The 20,395-nt window shown below is 35.4% G+C and overlaps 1 protein-coding gene and 1 non-coding gene across 12 annotated transcripts in view; one reads left to right on the top strand and one right to left on the bottom strand.

Moving 5' to 3' along the window:
• The window catches only part of TENM1 (teneurin transmembrane protein 1), an 841,958-nt gene that overhangs the window by 547,350 nt on the left and 274,213 nt on the right, over positions 1–20,395 (bottom strand). The gene's annotated exons all lie outside the window — the stretch shown is intronic.
• LOC112131201 (small nucleolar RNA U13) lies at positions 10,685–10,783 on the top strand. The gene has a single exon (XR_002913332.1). It is a non-coding gene; the product is annotated as a small nucleolar RNA U13 (small nucleolar RNA).

The raw sequence follows: 20,395 nt of genomic DNA on the forward strand, positions 1-20,395 counted from the left end.
TTTGCTTTTCTCACCTTTATCAAATGAAATAAAGCCACTTGACTATTATTTGCTCATCACTCTTCCATGATAGCCAGGTAATCTATAGGCTTAGAATTCTCTATGCTCTGACATCAGCTTGGTCCCTAGAAATGAAATAGAAAGGGAACATCTAGCTCATAAGATGTGAACTCAATTTCAAGCTCTGTTTTTGATGCTGGTTTCTTAGCTCAGGTTAAACAAACAGAAACTTTCTCTACATTCTTCCTTTTTCTACCCAGACTCCCTGGCCTGAGCTTCATATCCTAGCTTGGGCTATTTCTGCAGTACAGGAATTGATATTTGCAAGTAGGAATTAGAGGGAGACAACACAAAGAAGATACTGATTTTTTTTTTTTTTTTTGAGTTGGTGTCTGGCTCTGTCGCCCAGGCTTGAGTGCAGTGGCATGATCTCGGCTCACTGCAATCTCCGCCTCCCAGGTTCAAGCGATTCTCCAGCTTCAGCCTCCAGAGTAGCTGGGACTACAGGCACGTGCCACCACATCCGGCTAATTTTTGTATTTTTAATAGAGATGGGGTTTCACCATGCTGACCAGGCTGGTACTGAACTCCTGACCTCAGGTGATCCACCTGCCTTGGCCTCCTAAAGTGTTGGGATTACAGGCATGAGCCACCGTGCCCAGCCGATGCTGAAAATTTGAGCCAGATAGTAAACACTTTTCTAACAGAAGCAAAGAAATGTCATGGTGAGGCTCTGAGCCTGAAGAGAAATTATCAAAAAAAAAAAAAATACTATTCATTGCCCTACCCATTCAATTCCTTGAGAAACAAAAGTGAAAGAGGCCTTATTCAAGTCAATGTTAAATAAGAGAAGGGAACTGACATTCAGAAAGTGCCTACTTTGTGCCAGACACTGTGCGAAGACCTATCCATATATTTCGCACTTAAAGATACAGTCATCACAATGACTCAGAGAGGTAGGCATTATTCACTTTACAGATGAGAGAACAAGGTCAAGTCAAGTAACCTGCCATGTTAAGTAATATTGGCAATTTTTTAAAAAATGGAGCTAGGATTTGATTACAGATCTGTTCCCATTTAGACTGGGTAAGCCAGACCTTCAGGTACCTACACTCCAGCCACATCTATGCTAAACATTGTCTGAACATTGTCCTATGTTCCCATTTTGCTGCTCCAGTGATTCTTTGCGTAGAAAGCCATACTTCCCCATATCTACCTCTTGAAAGTTGTAACAGTTTTTCAAGGCTTACTTCAAATTATCTCTTTTCTAAGCCTTGCTTTAGCCAAAGTTAACCTGGCCCTCTCCATAGTCTCACAGTGCCCTATTCAAACTTTTATTTGATACTCGTTGAATGCCTTATAGTGGTACTCTGATTTGTCTATTTATTTCGCTACAACACTGAACAGACAGATAACAATGGCCATGTAGCTTCTTGGCAGATTGTGATATCTGTGATATTACAATCAATTGAAAGCTGTGCCATGATAGTCTACAAAAAAGACTACAGGATAAATAAATTATGGTTCAGTCACACAATGGAATATTATACAACCTTGAAAATAAATGAGCTATGTACATTAACATGGATGCATGTCAGTAATGTAACATTGAGCACAAAAAGCAATTCATAGAAAAACAATATGATTATATTTAAGAAATTTGTAAACATATGAAGCTGAAAAACATATTTTTAGGGATGCATACATACATGGCAAAACTATAAGGAAAAGCAAGGGAATGATAAACACATTTCAGGATGACGGTCATCTAGTAGGGAAGTGAGGGAAGAGGGTTGGGATCTGAAAAGATCACACAGCAGAGGCAAAAAGGTATTAGTAATGCTCTATTTCTTAAGCTACATGGTGAATACATAAAACTTTAATTATTGAAACTCAAACTAAAAATTTCAACCAAATGACTTTTTTCCCTCTAGCTTTCTACTGTAAGAAAATAAAAGTGAATGAAAAGCAAACGCATCATTTCAGGGATTTAATCAATGAGGGTAGCTACCAGGGGTTTTTCTGTACTGAAAAGAACTTGGCATCAGAGAACTGGGTTTGAATCCTGGCTCTATAAATGTAGCAACTGTCATTATTATTAGGGCTCCAGGCAAAAAGAACTGATACTCAAAATAATGAACATAAGTCACTAAAGATCATCAGTCATAGAATGAAGGCTCAAAAATGCTTCCTTGATGTCACTCTGGGGTAGAAAAGGAGTCATTTTAGAAAGATTTTCAACAAAGATGGGAATTTAAAAATATATGATTAATTCTGAATCAGCAAAAAAATATGGATTAATGAAAATTCCTTATTCCCGAAACATCATGCTGACTGAAAGGTTACTATACTTTCATTGTTTTTATTCATTGTTTGAAAAATGCAGAAAACACATAAATACATAAACACATAAGCACAAACACTTTTTTGTGTTTTGACAGGACTGAGATAATGTTATATGTAATGTTTTGCAATTTTCCTCTCAATACTATGTCATGGATATCTTTCCTATGTTAGAATACGTAGATCTACTTAATTTTTTTTCATATTTGCAAGGAATTTCTTTGTCTGAGGCTACTATAATTTATTTGACCAGAACCACACATTTAGCTTATTTCCAAGTATTTACTATTATAAGCAATGTTCAATGGCCATCCTTGCATATACACCTTTCTGCACTCTTGCTCTATTCTTTCTGTAAGATAAATTCCTGAAAGTCTGATTGCTGGGTCACAATGCATGTGCTTTTTGAATTTTCTTAGATTCTCACAAAAAATTGTTCTAGTTCATATTTCCACCCACAGTTCCAGCTTCCTCATACCCTTACAGTAAATATTTGAATCATTTTCTTTTTCCTTTTGCCAAATTAGGTGAAAAAAAGTTACTTCATTTTTATTTACATATATTTATACTTACATTCTATTAATTTGAACATCATTTCATATATTTATTGGTATTATGTAATTCTTTCATTTTTATATGGAATGTACTATCCATATACATTGCATTTTGTATGTACCAGATATTATCTCCCAACCTATTGCTTTCCCACCCCGCCTTACTGTTGTTTATGGGCATTCAATTTTTATGTTATCAAATCTGTCACTTTTTTTTCCTTTATGGGTTCTGGGTTTCATGCTTCACTTAGGAAGTCCCTTTATATAACAAGACTTTTTTTTTTTTTTTTTAAAGACCTTACCTCTAGTTTCCCCTAAATCTCACGCCCCTCTTTTAATGACCAAATAATGCTATCAACTCAGGCTTTGTCTGACTTTATGAAGAGAGGTCAAGTCCCTTCCACACATCAAGAGCTACTGCTGTTTATTTCTCTTTATCATTCTTATTTATACTGCATAAGATGTTTTAGAAATTACCCCCCCAAATTCTCATTATTACAATTAAAATAATACAGTTGTTCATAAAGACAAAATTAATAAATAACTCCCTATCTAACTTCTCCAATCTTGTCACAAGGCAACTGATACTAATTGTAGAGTGAAGGTCTTTCCATACCTTTCTCTAGACCCATAAGAATATATACAAACAGACACATATAAAAAAACTTTACATTTATTTTTATGAAAATTGGGTATTTTATGTATTATACTATACTTGTTTGTTTTATATAACAATATAACATGCATGTTTCCTTAAGATAGAATATGCTTCTAACTCATTGTTTCAAAATCTGGAAATATTAAATGTTATATGTTATAAATGTACCATTAATTATTTAACTAATGCCCTATTGCTGGACATCCAAGTTGCTTCCTTTTGTTGTCATTGTTAACCCTACAATGTCACTTTTATAATCCTTCTCACTTCTCTTCCTAACCCCATGAGATCTTCTGGGTCTTGTTAGTCCTCCCTTCTTCTCACTCCCACTCCTGTGTTTTGTTGGGATAGTTTAGTATATTTATTTAGATGCTTGTGCTGTCCATATGGTAGCCACTAGCCACATGTGACTGTTGTACATTTGAAATGTGGCTAGTCTGAACTGAGATCTACTGCAAGTACAAAATACACGTGGGATTTTTAAGACTTAGCACAAAAGAAGAATGCAAAGTATCTCATTAATACTTTTTATATTGATTACACGTTGAAATGATACTATTTTAGATATTTAAGTCAATCTGCCTTTTCATTTAGATTTAATTACTTTTCCAGAGAGCCAGGTTCATTGCCCATCATTGTTTCTTCTCTCATCTTGAAGTCTCCATTCTGATTCATTTATTATTTAGTTTGAGTTTTTTCTCAAACATTTTTTCACTGGTGTATGAGAGTGATATACTTTTTGAATTCTTACGTGTCCTCAAACATCTTTCTCTGACCCAAGTGGATGAATGATACCTTGACTGGATGGTAAGTTACTTGGTTTGCAGTCTTTTTCTCTTAGAAATTTCTAGATGCTATTCCATTGTCTTCTAGCTTCCACGATATAGATGAGAAAACCATTTTTTTCTTTGTAGATGATTCAGTTTTTCTGCCAAAAAGCCTGAAAGACTTTCTCTTTATCCTTGAGATTTAGGAAGTATATCAGTGTATGTTTCAGTGTAGAACAAAGTATGCCTCTTTTATACATATTTTCGCAGACCAGCTCTTGGCTTTGTTAATTGCACATTGAAATTTTGTAATTATTTTAGCTTATATTTTTATTACTTTTGTACAGATACTTTTATGTGAAATATATATCTATATATTATTTTTCTGTTTCTGAGTTGAAAGATTTTTTCAATATTTCTTTAAATTCAGTTAACGCTATAAAGAAAATTTATAGCATTAACTGAATTTAAAGAAATAAATAATACATTTTAATTTAAATGTATATTTTGTGCAAAGTCTTGAAAACCCCACATATATTTTTTACTTGCAGCTATCATGCTTTTAGCCACATCCCTAGATTATTTAGGAAGTAATATCATTTTTATTTTAAAATAATTTTAAAATTTTCTTTTGATTTTCTCTTTGATCCAAAAATTACTTACATAAAGTATTTTATGGTTCTTCTAAGTTTTTTTTTTCCTGTTTACCTTTTCTGGTCTTTGAATTGTTGATTTCTAGCTTTACAGAATTCTTGTCAGAGGATGTTACCTGCCAGTTTTCCACTTGAGAATTTATTAAGATTTTCCTTGTGGCAAAGTACATGATAAATTTTGTAAATGGTCCAGGGGCATAAGATACAAATGTGGTTTTGTTTTTGGCATTAGAGTATCTAATTCTATTTATTTGACAAAATATTAGGTCAAGCTTCATAATTAGATTATTCAAATCCTTGGTATTATTTTTTGCCTACTTACTTTTCAAATTCTGAGAAATCTGTATTTCACAACTGTAACTGCAGTTTTATCAAATGCTTCACATATCATTCCATACAGTTACATCTAATAAATATTTGTTTATGGAATGAATCCCTCTAGGTTCTATTTTAATGCTTTTGGCCTTAAATTCCACTTAATCTGATACTGACATCCTTGCCCTATTCTCTCCTTATTGAAAATTCCCTGGCATATCTTCATCTATTCCTTTATTTTGAAACAGTTTCATCATTTTGTTTAATGTTTGTCACTTATATATGTACTTAGCTAAAATGTGTAAATCTGAGTGGTTTTGTCTGGGAATAAAATTTGTCAACCCATTTCCATTATTCTAACAAACACAATGTCTTAATCATAGCATAACAATGTATGTTTATTATCTTTGTGGTAGGCAGAATAATGCCTAAAGACGTCCATATTCTAATACTCACAACATATAAATATGTTAGGTTACATGGCAAAGGGAAATGAAGGTTGCAGATGGAATTAAAGTTAATAATCCATTGACATTAAGATAGGGAGACTATTCTGGATTATCTAAGTATACCCAATGTACTCACAAGGGTCCTTAAAAGTAGACGAGTGAGGCAGAAGAGTCAGAGAATGTATGATGGGGAAGATGGATCAAATAGACATGAAATCGCTGGCTTTGAAGATGGAGGAAGAGATCATGAGCCAAAGAATATGAGCAGCCTCTAGAAGCTGGAAAATGCAAGAAAAACAGGTTTTCTCCTAGAGCTTTCAGAAAGGAATAGAGCCTTGCTGATACCTTGATTTTAGCCTGGTGAGACTCATTTCATACTTCTGACTATCCAGAACTGTAAGATAACACATTTGTGTTGTTTTAAGCCAGTAAGTTTATGGTAAGTTGTTATAGTGGCAATAGAAAACTAATGCAATATTATAAATAACAGTTTGTTTCCAAATCACTGTGGACAGTGGATGGATAATGGGGAAAAGTCAATTCAAAAATTAAATGAACTAATATTCTTACATTGTTTATTCTTCTTTCCATTTCCTTATTCAATTTTCGAATTGACTTTTTGTCCCTTATCAACCCCTTCTTAGCAATCTGCAAATTTACTGGTACTTTTATTTTATGATACATTTCAATCTAAACTAACAAATCTTTCAGTTATAATGCCCCATTTCTCAAGCATTCATACTATCTGAAGTCTAACTGTCTTTTAAATTTATAAGCAACAGATAACATGAGGATTAGACCTAGGGAGAGGGTGGCAGGAACTATGTCAAATTTAACCTTATTTCACTTTCACCTTCTCTTTTCTAACGTTTCTTTCCTTTATCTCTAACACCCTGCCCCCAACCAAGCATGTACTGTTCAAGGCTTTGTGCTAGGCATGAACTTCCTGGCAAATATCTTATATTTAGACCAAACTTTCCTATTTCCAACCTTAAGAGTTACCTGCTCTGTGTTACCTGTTCTCCCAGGGATCATGACATTTTGTTATGCAAACCAATGAACAATTTCATAGTGTTAATGAAGCCAACACTATTTATATGTGGGACAATGGCTTAACCTTTTTGAAGTGGTTTTGTTTTCTGGACAGGGACGAAAATTTAACCAAAGCAATGACTATTTGAGGCTGGAAATTTCAGGCATTGTGGCAGGCTATACAGGAAGACATTTGTGGCTGGACGAGGAAGGAGTCTTCATGCCATACTTCACTGTGCACTATCGAAGTGGGCTCCTACTCCACCTGCGTGAAATCAAACAAGTACTAACAATGTATGAACCACCGAACAAGCTAGACATCCTGGCTATAGAGGCTATTGTGCCTCAGGGCCGCTCTAGGGCAACCACACGAGCAGAAAAATTGGGCCTGTGAGCTGACAAATCAACTTGTACCCACACCATTAAGCAACTGTAATTCACTCTGAGTCTAGCAGAGATCCTGTTGTTTACTGCTATAAAATAAACTCTATAAAACTTATAAATATGGAGACAGAATTTAACATAATGCTGCATAGGGTACCTTATATCACAGAATACTAATAAAAACTTTTATATTATAGAAATGCATTTTAATAATGTTGTGCTTAAGAATAATTATACTTTGAATGATTTTCATGAGAGGCATCTTTCCCTATATTCACTTCAATATTATGACTGGGTTTTCTCTTCTAACCTATATTAGGTTAATAAATTACTTGGAGTTTAAAGGCTATGGTGAATTACAGACTTAACTGAAACATGGACTTCTAGACTGGCTTGCATGATTCCACATTGGCAGAATTTAACTGCCATTATGAACTTGTTAATTATGCTATTTACAGTTTATATGCATACTTGAGACTTTTAACATGTTTAGCATGTTTCACTTTTTTCTGCATAAAGACTAAAAATATATAAGTTTGTGTGTGCTGCACTGAATCATATTTTAAAATAGAAAAAGTAAAGAAATTAATGTGTAATTTTGGCTATTGTTTGCATGGTTGTTAAACCATAAAAAATAAACAAAGTGGAGAAGAAATGAAAGAAAAAAACTCACTTAAGTATAACTAATGTTGTCAAAGGAATAGTTACAAGGCTTATAACTGAGCCCGAATATTCAGCATTGAATCAAAACTTTGGAACTGGAAGAGGGTTTTTCATGTATTTGTTCTAGTGGGTCACAAATTCAAATATTTACATGTGCCAGGTAAATAACATAAATGAGTGAAGTGGCTCAGATATGACAACATGGATTAGTAGTGGCTGTGGAAACCCAGAGAGTGTATGCTCTGTCTCAGAGGGATCATGCTGCTCAGCTTCAGCCGGTTTCTGCCCTATGGGAGCACAGGCCCAATTTTGCTGGACTTTTCAATACTTTGAGACAAGCTGGAAACCAATACTTCTGTATGCAGCTTTTTACTTTTAAATGCTAATAACTAATTCAATTTTTAAAGTGTTAGTATCTGTGGAACATATAGGGTACATGGGATGTCACATTAAATCTCTGAAGCCCAACAGAAAGGAATTGTACAGAAAAGAATATGGAAACATATACTAAGTCACTTACATGCTGGCCACATGTAGTAGAAAGAACATGGGATTTGAACTCAGGCAGATGCAAGCTGAAATTCTAACTCTGTCACATAACCACTGAGTAATGTTAGTCAAGTTTTAAAAACTCTCTGAGCCTCAATTTCCCTCTCCTTAAAATGAAGATAACAATACCTGTTGCATAGGATGCTTGTGAAGATTTATAAATAAAAGTAACGTGTGGGAAGTGCCTATGGTAGATCTTGGCACCTATGAAACATCCAGTCTTTTTAACCTTTTCCACCAGTCTATGTGCCTACCCTGTTTTATTTTTTTTTTCAATAGCAATTCTATAGACTTGGAATTATATTATGCTCCACTTCCTACTAGAATGTAAGTTTACATGATAGTAAGCAATGTGTCTATTTCTTTTCACTGCTGTATTCCCAATGCTAAAAATACTGCCTGACCCATAATAGGTGTTCAATTAATGTATGTTGGATAGATAGATTAATGATTTTAACAAATTTTAGTACATTAACTCCTTCCCTTTAATGAATAAACACATGCAAGTACATATACGTATATGTTATCCAAGCTCATAAACCAGGTTAATGCTGTATTGGAACTTGAATTCACATCAAGTTATTTCTCTATGATTATTTTCATTGCATTATTAAAGTCTGTCAAAATTATGCAATGTTCTACATGGACATACTCATCTCTTGGGATTATAGAAAACACAATCTTTGAGGTATTTGAATAGCTTTGCAAAGGAAGTCTTCCTCACACTTCCACTGACTTTGGTGGTTAAAGGCACTTGCAGTGCTCTATGGATTATTCTAGGTTTTTCATTCTGACAAAAAGACTATTAACTGCCCTTGTAAATCATAACGACAACAATTTTACATATATCTGGCATATTATACTTAAAAATACTGTAAAATGAACTCATAACTACAAATGTCAGTTGAATCTCACATCAGTCTTTTGGGGTAGATGGGACTGGAACTATTTTCCTCATTTTAAAGAGGTATCAGAGACACCCAGTGATAAACACCTTACCTAAAGTCACAGTATGGATAACTAAAAAATCTGGCAATAAACCATAGTTCTAAGGTGATATTTTATATTCACAGGACCTATTGAAGACTTGCCACTATAGCCAAGACTTCTATATTTTACAATCTGGATTTTTTCTTCCCCTCCCCACTTACATAAAAACTAGCCTGTCCTGGGCCCTATTTCTAATCCTGCTACCTCTTATACTTGTACTTGGTATTAATACAACAAACTTTACTGGCCAGAGCCCACTGAGTGATAGAAAAATAAACAAACCAAGGACCTGCCCTCAAGAGCTTTCTATCATCAGTGTAACACAAATATTTAGTCTGGCTAAAATATATGTCCCTTGTAAGAAGTGTTATGCCTTAAGGGACTATATGAGGGGGGAAGAGAGAAAGATGCTGGTGCTAATCTAATATAGTGCTTCTCAACTCGGCATACCTATTAGAATCCCCCAAGGAGCTCTGGAAAATACCAAAGCTTGGATCAATCTAGGGTGGAGTCTGGGCAGTGGACTTTTTGAAAGTTCCCATAGGGATCCTAAAGTACAGCCAGTGTTGAACCACCACTAGTCTAAATGGAATAAATTGCACTGTAGGGAAATAACTGAGGAAAGCAAAAGACAAATACCTAAAGACAAACTTGACCTTCTTTTCCCTTGTAATGCCATTTAATTAAGCAGCTCTTAATACCAATTATATTTACAAGATTTTCATTGAGGCAGTAGCTTTCCTGAGACTTAATCTCCAATGATTTTAAGAAAAATATTTTCCTCCCTCAAATCTGACAACCAGTGTTCATTTGATGATGATGTAAATATGATCAATTTTATACTAACTTACAAAGTTTGGCAGGTGAAAACCTAAGTGTACACACAAGCGAATGAATCAAAACGGAAATAACTGTCTTAATTTTTATGTATAATTCAAGTGAAACTTGGTTTATTTCCTGATTTCTCTGCATTGCCCATTTTCTTACTTTAGATTGTTTTTATTTGGGATGGCGCTTGTTTACCCTTCTATTTTCAGCTACAACCTAGGTTTGGGTTCATCCATCTAAGTTATTTTGGTTTGCTTATTTTTACCTCTTACTTACACATATTTCTTTTCTTTTTCTTAAAAAACCTCCATATTTTTCATATATTCCAAGTTTCCTACAATAGTCATTTCCAATATACTACATCAAACTTAGATGGAAAAATTTGTGAGCTCAGTCTAATAAAAAGGAATGGCAATTCCTTAAAGAACATCTGTACAGATTGAAGCTAATTAGAGGCACAGAGATTTTATCCAATGATGTGAGTGCATATAGTCCCTTCAGCCTTGGAATCTGACTCAAACAATAGGTTTTCATATTTATGTGTGAGATGTGCCTCTTTCAAACCTTGTTACAACTTTGGCACATTACCCATCTGATGTGAACTTAGATCTTTTTAACACTTTTATGTTAAACATAAAAAAAAACAACGGGAATCTAGGATTTTGTTGGGAATGGCCTGAATGAGTTCCTTGAAGGGTGAAATTGAAGTTAAATATGTGCTTATCCAATAGCTATAGTAATATTTGTATACCTTTCTCTACCCTCTCCAATCTGTCCAGTAAATCAGTACCATATTAATTGTGCTAAAATGCCCCTTAAATGATCATGCTATGCTCCCACCTTTCATCATCACACGTCTCCCATTTCTTAATGTATTGTATTCAAAACATTTGACTTGGTTTTCAAAGTACTTTGATACTCTGGCCCGACCTAACTTATTTTCTATTGATTTCAAACATCTTCCATGTCAATCAAGCTGGTCTCCTGTTGTACTATATAAATACCAGGGTGTTTTTGTTTTGTTTTGTTATGTTTTGTTTGTTTTTTGCCTTCCTCTGAATTGTTCTCAATGTGCATAGATTTCCTTCCTTTTCTCACTCTTACTCTTTAAATTCGACCTGTCTTATGCATTATAGGATGAGTTCCAATTCTTTTCTGAAGACTCTCCCAATCTAGTGCTCTAACTGATCTCTCCTTTTTCTAACATCCTAAAATACTCACCCTCCCCCGAATGTGGCATTTGATTAAATATAGCCTTGTCACTATTTTAGTTACTTTAAGTATGTCAGCCCTGTAAAGAGTCTGAGGGGATTGTTTATGCCTGTTCTAATATATCCTCCTTGCTTCTAACTTGGTTCTAGGCATATGGTTAAGGCATAATAAATATTTGCTGACTGCTAACTGATGCTGGTGTTGCCTAGTAGCCTGGGCCTATACACACCGTCAGTTCTGTCAACAGAGGCTGCAAAAATTCCACCAGAGATTATGTCTGCACAAAAATAAGCCTCTGGCATAAATTGCGATAGCTGCCACTAGAGAATTCACCTGCAGGAAAGGGACCTCAGGCATACTACTTGGTGCTCCCAGAGACTCTTATGCCAGGTTTTCCACTGTCAAAATACACCTAAACCACATGCTAATGTAATGATGTGAGTCTCTCCAACAATTTACTGTAAATCTCTACTTGCTTAGTTTTCTGACATGGCTTTAGCATCCTAATTTCCAATAAGCCATGCCTCAGAATTACCATGGATTACAAATTTGTGGAAAAATTGGGCATACTCTGAGAGTCAAAAATTAGCATTTTAAAGAAGCACTTTATTTTCTGTAAAAACCCTATTTTCAAAGTTAAATGTTCTATTTTATTCTGAATGAGCAAAATAAGCCTAAGGTTTCAGAGAAAAATAAATTCAGAAGGTAAAGGATTTAATTCCAAGATCTGGAACTATGAATCCTTTTCTTTGAACACAGCCTCTCTTTTCTTTTACTCCTTTCCCCACTTTAATTGCTATCACCTCATACCGTAACCTCTATTTCCCAGACTCTGCCCTACTCTCCAAGTCTCTTTATCTTGCTTCTTCCTCCCCGCCGCCACCACCTACCCCGCACAGACATGCACAGACACACGAGACAAGCATACGGCCCACCCACCTCCCTAGCCAAATTTCAACCCATGGTCATACACTTGACACTTTAAGAATGTATTTCTTTACAGTCTATATTTTCTTGCTCCCTAGTTCTTCCATTCTTTTTACATTGACACAAAGTAAAGATTCGATTGAATAAATAGTAGCAGTTACTACTATTTTCATATAACACTATCAGAACACCAACTTTTCTGCACGGTGCATTGCCTTACTAAGTCCCTGAGGACAGTCATGATGAATGCCCTTAAGCTCACACCATTCACTCCTCTGAGGCTCTCACTATATCTTTCCAACTGTGATTACACATTCATTTTATGCCCCCTTTGTGTACCGAATTGATACTCATGTTGCACCTATACATCTGACATCTTCAAAATGTACCCAAATCTTTTATATATGTGCACTTTTTCTCCCTCACTTCATCTTAAAGGACGGGTAACTTGATTCCTTAAGTGTTAAAATGGTATGCTTGCTTCTTTTGTACCTTACCATGGGACCACTGTAAGGGTCCTGCACACTGTGGGGGCTTGATAAATGTTATATTGAGAGTCAAATACATACCTGAAAGAATCCTTTTAAAGCTAACCCTCAAATACCTATAAAATGCCCAAGGGAGCCCCACAGAGGAATAGGTGAGACAGAGCACAGCAGAGCTTATTAAAAATGATCTGGGCTTGCAATATAATTTCTTTTAGACTGGATTTTTCCTTAGGCTTAGGACACGTGCTAATTCTCTCAGCTGCTTTAATCATGTAGATATTAAACAATGAGGGGGCATCAAACAGTCTTTTAGAGTTATGAGAAGTGCATGCTATGAATAGAAACGAGGGAAGATGAAAGCCAAGCATGGGGTGACTGGCAGTCCCAGCAGCAGGTGTCTTGACTGAGGACAGACCCCAAGATCTACTGGAAAATGCAAAATGGGAGAAACCCAACGCTGTCAGAGAAGAAGGCTTCAAAACTCAATCCAAATCAAAGAGGGCTGCAGACTTTTATGGAGGCTTTTAAAAGGAAAGTGTTAAGTTTGTCTGAATTGTAAATAGAATCCATCTGAAGATGCATTTTCCCTTAAAAAATCATCCCAAAACACAAAAGCAAAAAAAAAAAAAATCAACAATCACAACAATAACATTTCAAAAGATTCTAAAAGGAGGGAGGGTTGATAGCCAGGAAAGAAGATGATGGGTTGTAAGAATTCACCACCTGGAAAAGGGAGTTACCTGGGGAGTGACAGCTGCCATAGGAAAAGTAGAACAAACACACCTGCTGTCAGGCACACCTGTTCTTTTCAGGGAGAGGAACCATGAGGCTGAAACAGCAGAAAACGCCCAAGAAAAGGGTAGGATGACTCTTGCAACCCTTAAATATTTTCCCTTACTCCTCTGGAGTTATTTCCTCGGCAGGAATGGCTGCAGAGTAACCACATAAGATTTCACCTAAGTCTTTCAATTTTCATAGTCTCTCAAATTCATTTTCTAGCTGACAGAAAGAAATTCCTTAAAGGCCCCAAGAGAGAAGGGAGGCAAACATTTTCTGTGGCCTACCCTGGAGAAAGAAGATACGTTATTATGTGCTATATTAAAATGTGACTTAAAGGTGTTGAATCTGAGGTGGCATGAAGCCTAGTGGGACTGGTAGGGTAGACAGAGATTGTAAGGGGAGGGAGGACGCCAGGCACACACACACACACACACACACACACACGCACACACACACACATGCACACACACTTGCCAAAAGGCCTTACTTCCCCATAGTAATTGTTTCGCCTTTAACTGTGGAGGGTCACTTAAGAACATGCTATCATTTCTGGTTCCACAAAGCGGCTACCTGGTCATTGATGCTTGCAAAAGTCGAATTCTGAGCTTCCACAGTAGCCCAGAGACTATTTCAGCCCAATGAGAATAAATCAGACCAAAAGGGCAAGATAGCTCTGTAGCAGATTAGCTATACTAGCTTTGTAAACATTCACAATGCCCTACAGGAAAGCCTGCTGCCAGCAGATAAGCCAAACTAGAGTTCAATATCAGTGGCAATATTTTGTCCTGCCTTGTAAAAAAAAAATGATATAGTAAGGGATGCAACTAATTGAGGCAGTGGCAATAGTGAGATAGAAGGAATTTTAAATGTAACGCATGCGTAGTCCATAAATGGACTAAAAAGTACAGTATTTTTGAGTACCTACTAGGAACTCTATGTTAGGTATTGCAAGGAATTCAAAAGACCTCTATACCAATACAATTAAAAGTATTTGCAATCCTTAAGGAACTTAACATTTCACTGGGGAGACAATCTTTACAACTAGTGCTTAAGCCAGTAAATAGTCAACTGCAAAGCTATGAATGTCAGACAATAAAAACTGGAGGAGTTCACAGAAGGCAGTGAGCAATATATGTGGAAGTCAGAAGTTGTGAAGGAAGACTTTATCAAAGAGGCGAGACTTGAGTTAGGCCCTGAGGATGAACAGGATTTGGAAATGCTAGAAAGAATCCAGAAAGAATGTTTGAAACTAAGATGCAAAGGAAATATGAGATTCCAAACATGACCTTCAGCGTGAGTCACAGTTACTATATTTACCCTTGTGTGTAAGAATCAGTGTATTCTTATTAATGTGGAAATGTAAGTCCCTAGGGATTCAAGTGAACTAAATTACCACCAATTTAAATGGGATTTTTCTAACCTTGCATATAATTCAAATGGAAAAATAAATTTTTAAATTTTTACCTTAATTAAATTTCAGGCATCTCTGCATACTTAGGTTTAAGATCACAATCAGTACTAGAATAAAAAATCCCAAGAGGTGCCTCTGAAAGGGTTCCACAGTAAAGTCACTACACTTGGTGAGTTCATATTCAAATCAATCATAAATTCTATTTTAAAATAATCCCAGGAGTAATCTTAAAACCAAATCCTCCAACTCTATAGCTCCAACTTTTGATTATTCATGTGGTTGTAGTAGAGAAAATTAACCTCTGCTTTTCATGGAGCCTTACTTCCAGATTTTTATGCTGGGGTAGCAGTATTAATCAGTTTGTATTTCACCTTTTTCAGCTATCCACACTGCCAAGAAGGTGTTAACGAGCAGTGAAAAGGCCAAAAGGCCAGCAGCCAAAGGAAGAAAGGCACACAAAATACAATTGGGAAAGCCCTGTTTCAACAACCCAACTTTGTGAGCATTTGATTCACCAGTCAAATAGATTATGTCCATGAGTTCAAAGAGTATAAATAAATCCAAAGATTTATCAAGAGTGATTAGAACAGTCTTGAGCCATTTCTCAACTTACAGACAATTTTTAATGCAGTATTTCAAAGTGCACTTTAAAAGGAGGGACTAGAAATTATCCATTGTTAATTTTAAAAAGACATTTAAACTCCTCATTAAGGTTCTATAAATCCAGAATTTGTTAAAATTTCGACAGGCTTTGTTAGAAATTTACTATTAGTGAAAAATGTGCATAAAACAAATTAATTTCAAAATTAAAATTTGGAGAGGAAAAGCTTAAGCTTCTTAAAATAAGCTTTTAAAAAGCACTTTAAAGGCATACATTTACATTCCAATAACTGGTAATCATTCTCATCTGTTCATTAAAGCAGGAGTCAAAGGATCTCTATTTGGCCACACTTTATTTACCCAGTTTAAATTCCATTGCATTTTAGGACCATTTTTGCATATTCTACTCTATAATTTTTATAGAGCTATATAATATTACTTGTACTATTTTGCACAATTTATTTTCCACCTAGACATTTTCACATCTCATGTTTTTATTACAAAGAAGAATACTTTGTAATACACACATTATATATCTTTGTATGTGTGTGCATATACCTTTATATATGTGTATCAAGTGAAATGTGTGCATATTTGTGTATACGTGTACGTGGATAACATATTTTCAATGAAATTTGGGAGCTTTTGATGCAGACTGTTCTATACTTGGTTAATTTTGTTTAACAATATAATATATCGGAGATATATCTGTCTACATCTTTCTCAATGGCTGCATAGATGGAAGAATTTATTTTTTAACCAGTCCCCACTGATGAAGATTTAAAGCATTTCCATTTTGTTTTTGTCAGATATTACTACAAGTGTCCTCCAAACAGATTGCATTACATGACAGTGCCTGACTCCATGTATTTTAGAATAATGAAAATGCAATTCTTACTGACATATTCAAACATTCTGATGAGCTTCTTCTCAACTGGTCTAAATTAGCTAGGTCCTACTATACAATACTTTCCTTTGCTTTTGGAGACACTGCTGCTATTGTCATGGCATACTCTGCCCTCTTTGCTAAAGATTTCAGCTCCTTTATATTGTGTATTTGGCATTTCAGGGACAGAAGGGAAAGGAAAATGGTTTATGTTCTCTCCTTTTGTATTCTTCTTGACTACTGCCTATATGGCTTGTGAGGAACTGCATTGCTTAGTGTGTTAGAAACAACGGTGGCAGAACAGGTAGGAAATCAGTGGTGCAGCAGATCAGAGTGTTAGTCCGGCAGAAGATGGGAGCAATAGAAACAAAAGGGCTATAAGATAACCAAATATAATTGAATTTTGAGTAATCAACTCTTTCGTCTTTCTCCCAAAACCCCATTGGTTTGCTCAGTGGAAGAAAATGGAGCCCTATAAATGGTTTAGGAATAAAGAGAATGTGACTATGAACATTCTTTTGAAAGATTATATTTTAAATATCTCCCTGTATGTTACACAAAGCTGTTTAATTGTATAGATATCACTTATTGAAAGATCGTTTCACATTGTTCACTGTGAATTAAGTGGAAAATAATAACTGAGGAGAGTTGAGAACAACAAAATCTCTCTGGAAATAAAATATCCTCTTGTAACAGGTGGGCAATTTGAAGGATTAAATTAATGCTTTGGGGCACCATTTAGACAGTGGATTGACAGTAAACTTACAATATTTGAAAACAAAAAAGTTATAGTAGAATTGATGATTTGGACAGGTCACTTCTCCCTGAGTCCAAATCCCCTTCTGTAAAGCTAGGTGGATATACTAGATGATTTCTAACAGCGCTTTCATTTTGATGATTCTGATACTATGAACATATTTAATAATAATTGTAATAGGCATAAAATGTTCTGTGGCCAGAAATATTAAGATGTTCACTTTTGTATTTTTCTTAAGTCCACTATTGGTACAATTTTTCCTAACACAGCCTTTTGCTCCTCTGTGCCTGGCTAGATTTTACTTTTGAACTCAACTCAGATGTCATATCTTCCAAGAATCTTTCCCCGACCCTTCTAACCCCTTATTTGAGTTAGATGTTCCTCCTACTGTTATTATCACACTGTCTTTTAAATTATCTGCTTTTTTTTCAGTCTCCCAATTTGATTATAATAAACTCCTTTTTGGCAGCAACTATGCCTTTTTATTCCCAGTGCTTAGCACAATACCTGCCACATAGCAGAGACCCAACAAATGTTTACCAAATTAATTAAAGCATGACATTCAAACACTCATGTCAATAATTTTTTACAGCAGAAACATCTGAAATTGCTACATCATTGGCTGGTAAATGAAACGGCCTATTTATATTCTTATATATCTCATGAGTATCTAAAATGAAAATATTTAAAACAGAATTCTTGATTTCTAACCTGAAACCTATTCCTTTCTCAGTTTTCCCGACATTAGTTTCCTCCACCAGAACCCTGACTTATTCCTGATTCTTCTCTCTTCCTGTGCACTCAAATACAACCCTGGACATAAGTCCTTTAGGTTATATCTCAAGAATATATCTCAAATTAGTCCACTTGCCTCTAGCTTCACCTCTTGCATGGACTTCTGCAGTAACTTGATAACTGATTTCTCTTGTTCCTTTTTGTATTCCCCATCCATTATCCAAACAACTGCCAAAGTAATCTTTTATATATGTGAACCCCACTGCTGCCCCTGATTAAAACCAATCAATATAGTCCCATTACCTTAGGAGAAAGTCTAAAATCTTTGGCATAGTTTTCAAAGCCCTAGGTCTTGTCTCCACCTAACTCCCCAACTTCATCATGTAGTACATTTTCTCTCCCTTTCTGCAACATAACCACATTGGTTTCCTTACAGTCATTAAAACACACCAAACTCTTTCATGCCTTAGAGTCTTTGGACATGCTGTTTCCCCTTGCTTGGAATGCTCAGTCCCTGGCTCTTCACATGCTCTGCTCTTCCTTATCCTTCTTATCTCAGCTTAAAGATTACTTCCCTGGACACACTAAGAAGATCCCTAGACTCACCCTGTTATCTTCTAAGAATACACTCTATTGGTCACCATAGCACCTCATAGCACTATTTGGTATCCCTAAATAGATTATAAGCTCAGTGAAGACAGGGTATATATTTGTTTCATTCACCACTGTACTCAGTGCTCAGTACTTTGTCTGGCACATAATAGATGTTCTCTCTACATTTCTTGAATGTAACACTAAACAAATGCAAAATAAATACTAAGAGTGCAATGACAATGCTGTACTGTTTTGGTGCAAAATCAAGCCTGGTTAATCATAGAGGTACAATCTTGATGAATAGATATTCAGTGCCTATTCACAATTCTTAAAAAGTAGTATAACAAGGCTGGGCATGGTGGTTCACACCTGTAATCCCAGCACTTTGGGAGGCCGACGTGGGCGGATCACCTGAGATCAGGAGTTTGAGACCAGCTTGACCAACATGGTGAAACCTCATCTCTACTAAAAATACAAAATTAACTGGGCGTGGTGGCACATGCTTGTAATCCCAGCTACTTGTGAGGCTGAGGAAGGAGAATTGCTTGACCCAGGGAGGCGGAGGTTGCAGTGAATCATGGTCATGCCATTGCACTCCAGCCTGGGCAACAGGAGTGAAACTCTGCCTCAAAAAAAAAAAAAAAAAAAAAAAAAAAGTAGTATAACTAGTAAGCACTTATCCACGATCTTTCAGCTGTAAATACTGGCAAAAACCATTAAAGATATTCACGCATTTATTTACTCATTATTCAACAAATGATATAATAATAGAAAATCAATAATGACTATAACTATATAGAAATACACTGTTATCATAAATAAGTGGATTTGATTACAAACAACACGGAACAATCAGCTAATTTCAATTTTTTGATAAGTTATATTTAAGTGCCTTTAAACTTCTTCAAAGGCATATGTTTATTTCTCCTGTCTAGACTCTATACATAGAGGATAGAGAATAGAGGACTCTATACATAGGGTCCATAAATTGTATTTTTCCTGCTCCGATAGTGCTTATTGCAATGCTCAGCAAATAAATAGATGATGCTCATCTAAGTGCTTCTCCCTGTATCTGTACCAACACAGACCCTGAGCTTTTCCATAACAAAACTCATACTAAGATCCAAAAGAAGATACTCCCTGAGAAAGGAAAGAGAAAATACAGGTAAGAAAAGAAAACCCTAATAAGAGCTGAAAAGTCTGTCAATGATGATGGACAGAAAAACATTAGAAGAAGCAAGCACTACTATGTAGCATCAGATGCATATATTTACATTTAATTTGAGGGTGATAGACTTAGCACCATAAAAACGATGTTTGTTTATGCCTTCTAGTAGCTTACTATCCAAGATACTGATTATACTGCAAGGTACATAAATAATTTAAAGGGCCATTTTTCATGCTGCCTCATATAGCAACTCGACGGGCTATGTCATTGCAGTATATTATTTGTTATTGAATTTCCTCATTTTCATTTGCTGAGCTGATTTTTATCAATATTATTACAGCTTCTTTTTATTTATAGCTTCTATTAATCTTGACATCATATTGTTTGCATTAAAGATTGGTCTGAAGTGTTTCTATTAAAATTATTAACATTTTTCACTGAAATTTAGCCAAAATATTAAAGAAAACACATTGTAATATAACTCCATATATGTTTATGCAAAGAACAACATAATTCAATTCCTGATGTAAACCCCAACAACCCAGTCTCCTTAATATCATAAAACACAAATACAATGTAAACCTATAAATGTCTGGACATGGTGCCATTTCTGAAATAGGATAGCAATTAGGTAATATTTGTCCAGAGAGGA

The sequence above is a fragment of the Pongo abelii genome, chromosome X (genome assembly GCF_028885655.2).
Source record: "Pongo abelii isolate AG06213 chromosome X, NHGRI_mPonAbe1-v2.0_pri, whole genome shotgun sequence".
NCBI classification, from domain to species: domain Eukaryota; kingdom Metazoa; phylum Chordata; class Mammalia; order Primates; family Hominidae; genus Pongo; species Pongo abelii.